This window comes from Strongylocentrotus purpuratus, unplaced genomic scaffold (genome assembly GCF_000002235.5).
Source record: "Strongylocentrotus purpuratus isolate Spur 01 unplaced genomic scaffold, Spur_5.0 spur5_scaffold_2, whole genome shotgun sequence".
Lineage (NCBI taxonomy): Eukaryota > Metazoa > Echinodermata > Echinoidea > Camarodonta > Strongylocentrotidae > Strongylocentrotus > Strongylocentrotus purpuratus.
The window spans coordinates 29,557,162-29,566,240 of NW_022145605.1; the positions used below are offsets into that span (position 1 = coordinate 29,557,162).

General features: G+C 33.8%; 2 long non-coding RNA genes across 2 annotated transcripts; one reads left to right on the forward strand and one right to left on the reverse strand.

Annotated features, from left to right (window-relative positions):
• Positions 1 to 1,134: 1,134 nt before the first annotated feature.
• LOC115926540 lies at positions 1,135 to 3,230 on the reverse strand. The gene is made up of 3 exons (XR_004065073.1): positions 3,171 to 3,230; positions 2,547 to 2,604; positions 1,135 to 1,256 (listed from the first exon to the last, which is right to left on the reverse strand). It is a non-coding gene; the product is annotated as an uncharacterized LOC115926540 (long non-coding RNA).
• Positions 3,231 to 5,535: 2,305 nt separating this feature from the next.
• Positions 5,536 to 7,203, forward strand: LOC115926541. Its single transcript, XR_004065074.1, has 3 exons — positions 5,536 to 5,594; positions 6,214 to 6,271; positions 7,083 to 7,203. It is a non-coding gene; the product is annotated as an uncharacterized LOC115926541 (long non-coding RNA).
• Positions 7,204 to 9,079: the final 1,876 nt, after the last annotated feature.

The following is a 9,079-nucleotide window of genomic DNA, read 5'->3' on the forward strand; positions in this document are numbered from 1 at the left end:
ACAGAAGAATGTTCTCTGATCTCCTTCCAAGGCAATAAAGTAACGACCTTTGACACGCCATGCCGATGAACTTCTTAGTCTGTTTCACTAGACTCAACAGATGATTCAGCAGAGGCAGAGACGGAGGAAGAACGTCTAAAACGAGCTGTATAGGATGAGAAAACACATCAATTATTTACCCTAAAGATGTTCAACAGCTCATCTGCAACCCATAAATTACTACTATAACATCTGTTATCATTATTATAATTAAGTGTTTGGCGTCACCTGTGCCTGGGAGGCGAAAAGCGAACTAAATCACTGTAACCCTCGGGTCTCTCCTCCCGGTATAGCTAATTGGAGGTGTGCAGGTGGACCACTACACCAGGGTTTTTCCCTATTCTTATGCGAATAATGCAAGGTGTTAACGTGTTAAAGGATCAAATATTATCGTCTATGTACCCATGAGGCAAAATATCTACGACAAATGCTCTGGCTACAATTACTCCTAAGACGATTTTCCACACGAGACGAATTCCATCCTGAAAAAGAATACCCCTAACCCTTACTCTACACCGGACCTAAAACTTAATTACAACCCTAATCCTAGCCCAGTATGTCTTGAAATAATGATGAAATAAATCAAAAAACAATAACTATGGCTGTGGAAAATTTCGGATCAATCTGAGAAAAAAATATGACCGCTATTTTTCTAATGTTTTCATGAATTCATTTCTTTTATTTCATACAGAATTCGTGACTTTATATATTCACAAGCAAACTTTTGACCTAGATTTTCTCCAAAAAAAAAAAAAGCATTACTTTTTACAATCTGACTCTACTCTTTAAAGAGTGAAGGGAGAGGGGTATTTTATTTCTCAATGGATATTATTGATTTCTCCTAGTATATAACCTGATATTTAAGAAGATTCTTCTGAATTTAAAAATGAATTTCATTACTGGAAAACTTGGAATGTCTAGTTTCAGAAAATACACCCCCTCCCAAAGGGCAAGAAAATTGGGACTTCGGTGATGTTCCTTACCTGAAGCGGGACACGAGACCACTCGGATGCAAACGCTCTCCAAGATCTCACAAGCATCGGCAAAGTCCGTTTCACCTTCCTCTTCCAAACACACCTGATTATTATCGGCGGAATTCAACAAAGCCTGCTCATCAGCAGTCACTAGCCCGGGAAGTTTTTCTTCACAGTCGTTCATCACTGTTCTGTATCTATCGCAGAGAGCTTGAAACTCCGAAGTGCGGTCGGTGGTTTGGGCTGTTAATATTGGAAAAGTATTTTAGAAAAAGCAATGAGGTTTTTAAAGAGTAACAAGGTTTTTAAAAGAATCTGTACTTCAATTATTTCCTCATTTGATTTAACAAATTAATCAAAGCTCTGCGTAAAACGACGGGATATTCAATCTGAATTATATACATGAAAAGTCACAAGTATATTGTCAGTTCTGTTAATATAGTCCCTCTATTCATGATGATTTTCGAATCGTCTAGCGAATGAAATGTAGGCAAACGATATAATAAACATTAGTTAAAAATGTCAAGTTAACGCTAATGAATTCATGTTAGATTCATGTTAATTCATAACATTGAGAAAGCACCCCATAAAGAGTAAAATAAACAAGCTTAATTTGATTACAGGCTTTCGGAACGTAAGCAAACGATGTCTAATCTAATGACCTTGTACAAATATGAAGTATCAGGGGCGGATCTAGCCTTTTGCTAAGGGGGGGTTTGACCAAAATAATGACGATGCGGAGCATCGTCCACGAGCCGCGAAGCGGCAAGCCGATTTTTTTGTGGGTGTTTATTTGAACCCCGTAAGTGATGTTTTCCTGGCATCTATTAACACAATGGAGACCATAAAAAGCAGTGCATGATAACGTCTTTTTAAATCAAGTAACAGTTAAATACACAGTTATATCCAGAGTTATCATGTGTTTGGTTAAGTTACCAGATGAGTTGAATATCTTCTCACAATATTTGCACTTGAAAGGGTTTCTCTCCAGCGTGCGTTCTTTTTTCTTTCTTTTTTTCTTTTTTTTCTCTTTTTTTTCCCTTTTTTTTTTTTTTTTTTTTTTTTGGGCCGCCCAAGGGGGGGGGGGGTTTAAACCCCCTAACCCCCCCCCGTAGATCCGCGCCTGAGTATACATGTATATATTCCATATTTATCCATTTTTATATTGATTAATTTACTCTTAAACATCCATTGATTTGTTATTGTTTATTTATTTATTGAGTAATTATTTTAAAAGAGTACACCGGCAACCATTAAAATAAGGTTGCTCTTGGGGCTCTATGTAAATTAAACGAGACCAAATACATACATATACATATTTGTATCATGGTGAAATGATAATCAAGAATGAAATTTCCTTCATTCCATCCTCAAAGCAATGTTCATTATTGGTATGCATTATTTCTATCTAGAATAAATATAATAATTATTTTCATCGCATGACGTCTATACCCGAAAAGACTAAAGTGACTTTAATTTGCATCTCTTTTTCAGACTTTAAAAAAAGAGGAAATTATGAAGATGTATTCTTACCTTTGATTTCCAGTGTAACAAATGCAAAGAGGCACAAGCAAAGGGACAGAGTTTTTACCTAAATAAAAAAGAAACCAAATAATAGGCATCAACATAATTTGCCTGCAACATGTTCTTGGAGTATTCCAAGTCGCAGCAGAAACAAATAGAAACGACAAATCTTAATGAAATTCATAGAGTATTATATTGCTCACATTTAGATTTTACTTGAACAAAGAGGGAAAACATTTCAATAATATAAAAGATTAGTTTACAAGAACAGTGATGTAATTCATGAGAACCCTGCAATTAAATATCCCAAGCAATTGCCAGATACTCATTAACACCTGGGTGGAGGGTGGCAAATGTAGTTTAATATCTTGGCAAAGAACGTTAACTCGCAACCTAAACTCTAAGGATTAATGGTTAAATAAACGAGCCACTATGTCGTGTCACCGTTGTCGAATACATTAACAAAAACAAATCCAGCAGATAGGCATGCAAATAAAAAAAGTTGTTATTAACAAATTGCCATCAAATCGCAAGCATAATTTAGATGCATTAGTTTGAGAATGTTTATCACAATCTTTACATAAGAAATGACATGTTTGACATGTGTATAAAACGAAAGAAAATTATACTTACTACTGAAGCCATTTTAGAAAGTTCGTTGAGTCGAATGCTTTGAGTAAAGTGAAGTATCGAAGAATGATGACTGAATGATGAAACAAATCATTTCTTCTCCTTTTAAAGGATATTAAAACAATCAAATCTGAGATGGGGGGGGGGGGGGGGGCAATTTATGCAAAGTCAAATCATATTTCTTCCATGAAAACAACTTATAATTGAGTAATTAAATTATCATTTCGTATTTTATTATTGAATAATCAAACTGTTATTTTGTATTTCATTATTGAACAGTTAAACTGCAATTTCCTTTTTTTTTAAAGGCCATTTATTTTTCATTCTGCGTTAGGTAGAAGCTGACAGTTGAAGGATAAAAAGTAATAATATCTATGATATTATGACCGTGTGGAAAAAATGATAAAAGATATTCCCAAATTAATTGACTTCCTTTCCTCTGAGTGTTACTACAACTGCTTACCAATTTTACGTCACACCGTTATTTCATTCAAGTAGGATCCTCTTTACATAATAGTTTTTAAATTTGGCAGAGCGCCGTATGGCAGCCGTGATAAAGCCAGGGTAATAATCGGGAGCGCCAGGAGGGTCAAATCTGACTGGCATGAGCGATATACACATATGATCTAATTAGGCTGTGAGAATGGAGAAAACAGGGAAACACAAAATATATTTACAAGGTCTTCATTTAGACTACCATGTTTAAGGCGTGTCTGATATCGACAATAGAACGGAATAAATCTAAATCATTTTATTTTTAGGGAATCGAAAAAACAACATCAGGGGCCTACAAAAACAATATCCAAAGTATTTGTGAAATATGTTATACGAAATTGACTGCCAATACGCAAACTCGAATGCCCGAGTTCACCTTTTGACAATTACCGATGAATTTGAACGAATCTTGGCACACGCACTAGACAGAATGAATTTGGATAATAAAAAGGTAAAATCCCACGCACAAGACTCTATTTTGAATGACGTCTGCGCTTAATTGAACGAACCTTTGAGCGAACATTTGTTCAAAAATATCGTCAATAGATTTAATTACACGTGACAGTTAATCGAAATATGGCGGACGATGTTGATAATAAACAAACTTGGAAAATCACCAAACGGAATAGTTGTCATTTGTTTTGGCACGATTGATGTTATAAACACCTGTAAAGTAAAAACACTGCCAAGCTGTCAAAGGGATCATTGGTTGGCAAAACAAATGCACTCACGGAAACCGGAACCGTTGCTGCTGGAATTAAAGTATAAGATAATAATCCATTTACAGTTTATTCTATGAATATAATGAACAAGATAATTTAACATACTTGAATCTTTAATTCCTCTTTTTTGATTATTTGTAATTCCTTTTTTTTTAATCCCACTTATTTCGTCAGTTACAGCTGTGGGTAGAGCTTTACACGTTTCACATGAAACCCCAAAACCAAAAATTTTCTGGTTTGCACATTACGTTTACTATTTTACTCCCGAAAATAAACAATTTGTCATAATAAATGCTTCAAAAAGAGTTTAAAGTTTTATTCTCAATTATCATCATTAAATAAACCATGTATTTATATCCTTTAAACTATCATTGGAAGTAATCACACATTTTCACTGTTAATTTCCCTGCTTGATTGTACAACTGAGTGTCCCCCCCCCCCCCGCCAAGGCTTTGCTGCTCATTATGATAATTCTCAAAATCATTTATCAGCTGTTATTATTTTTTTCTTTTCATTTTAGTAATATTGTTAACATTGTTTTATCATTATCATTATTTGTTATGATATTACGTATTATTATTAAGATTATTATTATTATTATAATTATTAGTATCATCAATATCATATGTTCATTTAGGTTGATATATTTTCCTTAAAAAAACGTTGGTCGCTATGTACAACAGTTAATTACATGTATTCAATATCATTTCACCTTCAATGATAGCTATTACGTATAACTGATCAGACAATGTCGTAATATGGCAGTGTTGACGAAATCGGTGAAGCAATTACCGTGCCAATCTAGGGATTCTTGTGTTTGTAGAACATCCTTAATTATTCGTTATGAATTTCAATAGCTGGATATGGTTATTATTTTGTATATCCTTCAGTTGTCATTGCTTCGTGATTAATCGGTGGTTTGAATTGTGAAATGACAGTTTAGCTGTTTACTAATGAAATACAAAATGACAGTTTAAATTAGTTGATAATGAAATAGGAGATTACAGTTTAATTAACCAAAGGTAAATTGTTTTCATAAAAAACTTTGTCTGAATTTGCATGAATTGACCCGCCCTCATCACAAATTTAATTTTTTTAGATCCTATAAAAGGAGGTTAAATGATTTGTTTCATCATTCACTAATCATTCTTCGATACTTCACTAGATTCAAAGCATTCGAGTCAACGAACCTTCTAACATGGCTTCAGTAGTAAGTACACATTTTGGTTACAGACCTAACGTATCTCGTTTCTGATATTAGCTTCGTTATCAGAATCCAAGTAGCATATCTCAATTCGAGAAGGGCATTTTACTAATAAGAGATGGGTTGTGACATAGTAGTAATATAATTTGTTATGTTTAGTTTTGTTACAATGGTGTCATGGTATAGTTCATTCACTTAACTCTCAATCCTAGGGTTAAGGGTTCGAATCCCAGCCAGATACTAACGTCCTCTGGTAAGACGTTAATTCATATTTGCCACTCTCTACCCAGGGATAGTTGTTGGGGTAATGATGATTGCAGGTACCTCAGGACGAACAACATTGATGCTGATGAGGTTTCCTTGTGTAAACGGAGGTGTAAAATGATATATATATATAATCTGTCGGCAAACTTCAAAATTGTTTTGTTTTGTTAAGGAAGTTCTGCTGTTTTCATATTTTTCATAATTGCACAGAAAAAAATCTTTATGTAAGCAATACATTCTTTGTGGAATACATTGATTTTCATTTTTAAAAGTTTATACCGCTTTGTTGTAGTGTTGAATACTCCCAGAATGTATCAGAGACCAATCATTGATTTTAACGCGGCTCTTTCTTTATTTCCAGGTAAAAACCCTGTCCCTTTGCCTGTGCCTCATTGCATTTGTTACACTGGAAATCAAAGGTAAGAACGCATCTTTATTATTTAAATTTTATCATGTTTTGTTATGATTTTAGAACGAAGATGACAAAAAATACCACTTGGGTCTCTTCGGGTACATACGTCATTCATGGGGAACTGTGCAATGCATTTCACATGGAAATAATATATATCAATATAATGAATATCATGTTTATGATGGAATATGCAATAATTTTCAATGGTTATTAAAGATTCTGTCTTACAGTAAATATATTAGGGGACATCGAGTAGTTTTTGTAAAGCCTGTAATTGACTTTTAAATCATTTGTTTGTGATATGAAGTCAAACGAATACATTTGTTATTGTTATTTATGTGCTTAATGATATTGTTCATAACGAATTTCATTGGTACGGCGATTCGAATATTATTTACATGATTGAGGGATGATTTCGCAGGAATTCTATGTGTTTTGTGACTATCCGTTTCATCTAAATTGAAAATTCTGTCGTTGTACGTGCATTAAAAATATAAAAACCTATTGATTCAAAAGAGGTTGCATTGGAGAACAGGCAAAATTCTGTTTTGCTTAAAATGTCATTGTAATCGCTAAATTCACATTACTTTCTCCTAATTATACAGCTCAAACCACCGATCGCACTTTGATTGATGAGATGATTTTGCAAGAAATTTATATTATTTGTGACTGTTCATTTCATCTAAATTGAATATTCCTTCGTTCTACGTGGATTCATAAAAAGATATATTGATTCAAAAGAGGGAGTATTGGAGAACAAGTTATAAACAAAATCTCATTGTGTTCTCTAAAATCGCATTACTTTCTCCTAATTATAGCCCAAACGACCGATCGCACTTCGGAGTTTCAAGCCCTCTGTGATAGATACAGAACAGTGATGAACGACTGTGAAGAAAGACTTCCCGGGCTAGTGACTGCTGATGAGCAGGCTTTGCTGAATTCAGCCGATAATAATCAGGTGTGTTTGGAAGAGGAAGGTGAAACGGACTTTGCCGATGCTTGTGAGATCTTGGAGAGCGTTTGCATCCGAGTTGTCTCGTGTCCCGCTTCAGGTAAGGAACATCGCCGAAGTAGCCATTTTTTGTTGTTAGTTTGGGGGGGGGGGCGGTTGGTATATTTTTATTAAGGAATTCGGTTCATCTAGGAGCCATTAATGTTGCAGGGGCAAAATGTCGTATTAAAAACTTTTGCTCAGATGTCACTTTACGATCTGCCGGATTGATATTATAATTAGTTGCTAATAGATTACGGTATATTCAAAGAAATAATTGATGTGTTTTCTCATCCCATACAGCTCGTTTTAGACGTTCTTCCTCTGTCTCTGCTTCTGCTGAATCATCCGTTGAGTCTAGTGAAACAGACTAAGAAGGCCATCTCCATGACATGTCAAAGGTCGTTACCTAGAATATCGTTTTTATAGGAGATCAAAGAGTCTTGTTCTGTCATCTGCTAGACATCTGACTTTCTATTTATTGTAATTCATTTCAATCTATTTCTATATATTAATCACCTACACATTATAAATGCAATTCATTTTGCGACTTCAAGATGATTAAATGGTGACATAGTACTGCCCTAATCAAAATAGGTATTAGAGTCTTACACATACTGTAATTCATTCAATTTAAGTCAAGCCTTCATCATCCGTGATTATCTTGTATATTAAAATAGACTGCATTATACTTAAACATTTTATTATCGCCTTTATCTGCATTGTACATTGTGTTTACTAATTGGTTACATTTTTCACGTTAGTACTTTTATACACTAAATACCTATCATCGTTTGTATCTTTGTGTTATTATCTATGTATCATGTATAAGAATTGTATTCACAAGTCATGCATTGCTTTTTATACTTTGATGTTTGTTTGTACTCTCATACCCCGGAGGGGGTTTAGAGTCAATCCAATTCTAAATTCTAAATTCTAATGTAATATACAAGAAAGTGATATTCAGCTCCAAGGAAACTAAACTGATAAACTTATTCTTTATTATCTTACATTTATAACAGGCATCTGGGATGGCATATACTTGAATTACTTACATCAATGTTATTCTTTGTGTAGATTATGCAGTATTTAGAATGATTTTCCCAGACCCAAATAACGATTTTCGAATTGTTGTTATAAGGCTCAACAATCTTTGATAAATACCTGATATCTATTTATGATCTAAAACCTTTAATAATAATCCTAATCTATGACAGTTAATATCAAATTCTCTTCTGACTAATTTTCAATTTGTGTTAACTGTAGTTTCAAGGATATTTTTGTTATTTATACAAATTTGATTTGCGTAGTTAAAAACATAACTTATACAGGCTAGTGCCCTGTTTTGAATTTGTACTATTTGTATTTATAAGTTGATGGCACATATTCAAGTTTTATTGATGTTATTTTTTTATTAATATACTATTTTTTTTCTTTCTTGAATTGATTAGATTTTAATAACTTATTTATAACAAGAAACTTGTAAACTAAAGCCTATGATTGATATAAGGGCATACTATTTCTTTGAAATAAAATTCTAACCAAACGAAAAAACTGTCTTGAATATTTACTTGTTGATCTTTAAGAATGTAGTTGTGCTACGACCAATATTGAAGAGTGATTTGGAAGAGAGGAAATGTAGCATGCAATGAGATGATACAAAACTAGAGAATAGAAAAGCAAGGCAATATGAGAGGGTCGATAGAGAAAGAAATGGAGAGGAGAGAGGTAGGGAGAAAAGGGGAGTTGGCGTGGAAAAAAAGAGAGAGAGGGGTGGGGAGAGCGAGATAGAAAGAGAGAGAAAGAGAAGGAATGGGAGAGAGA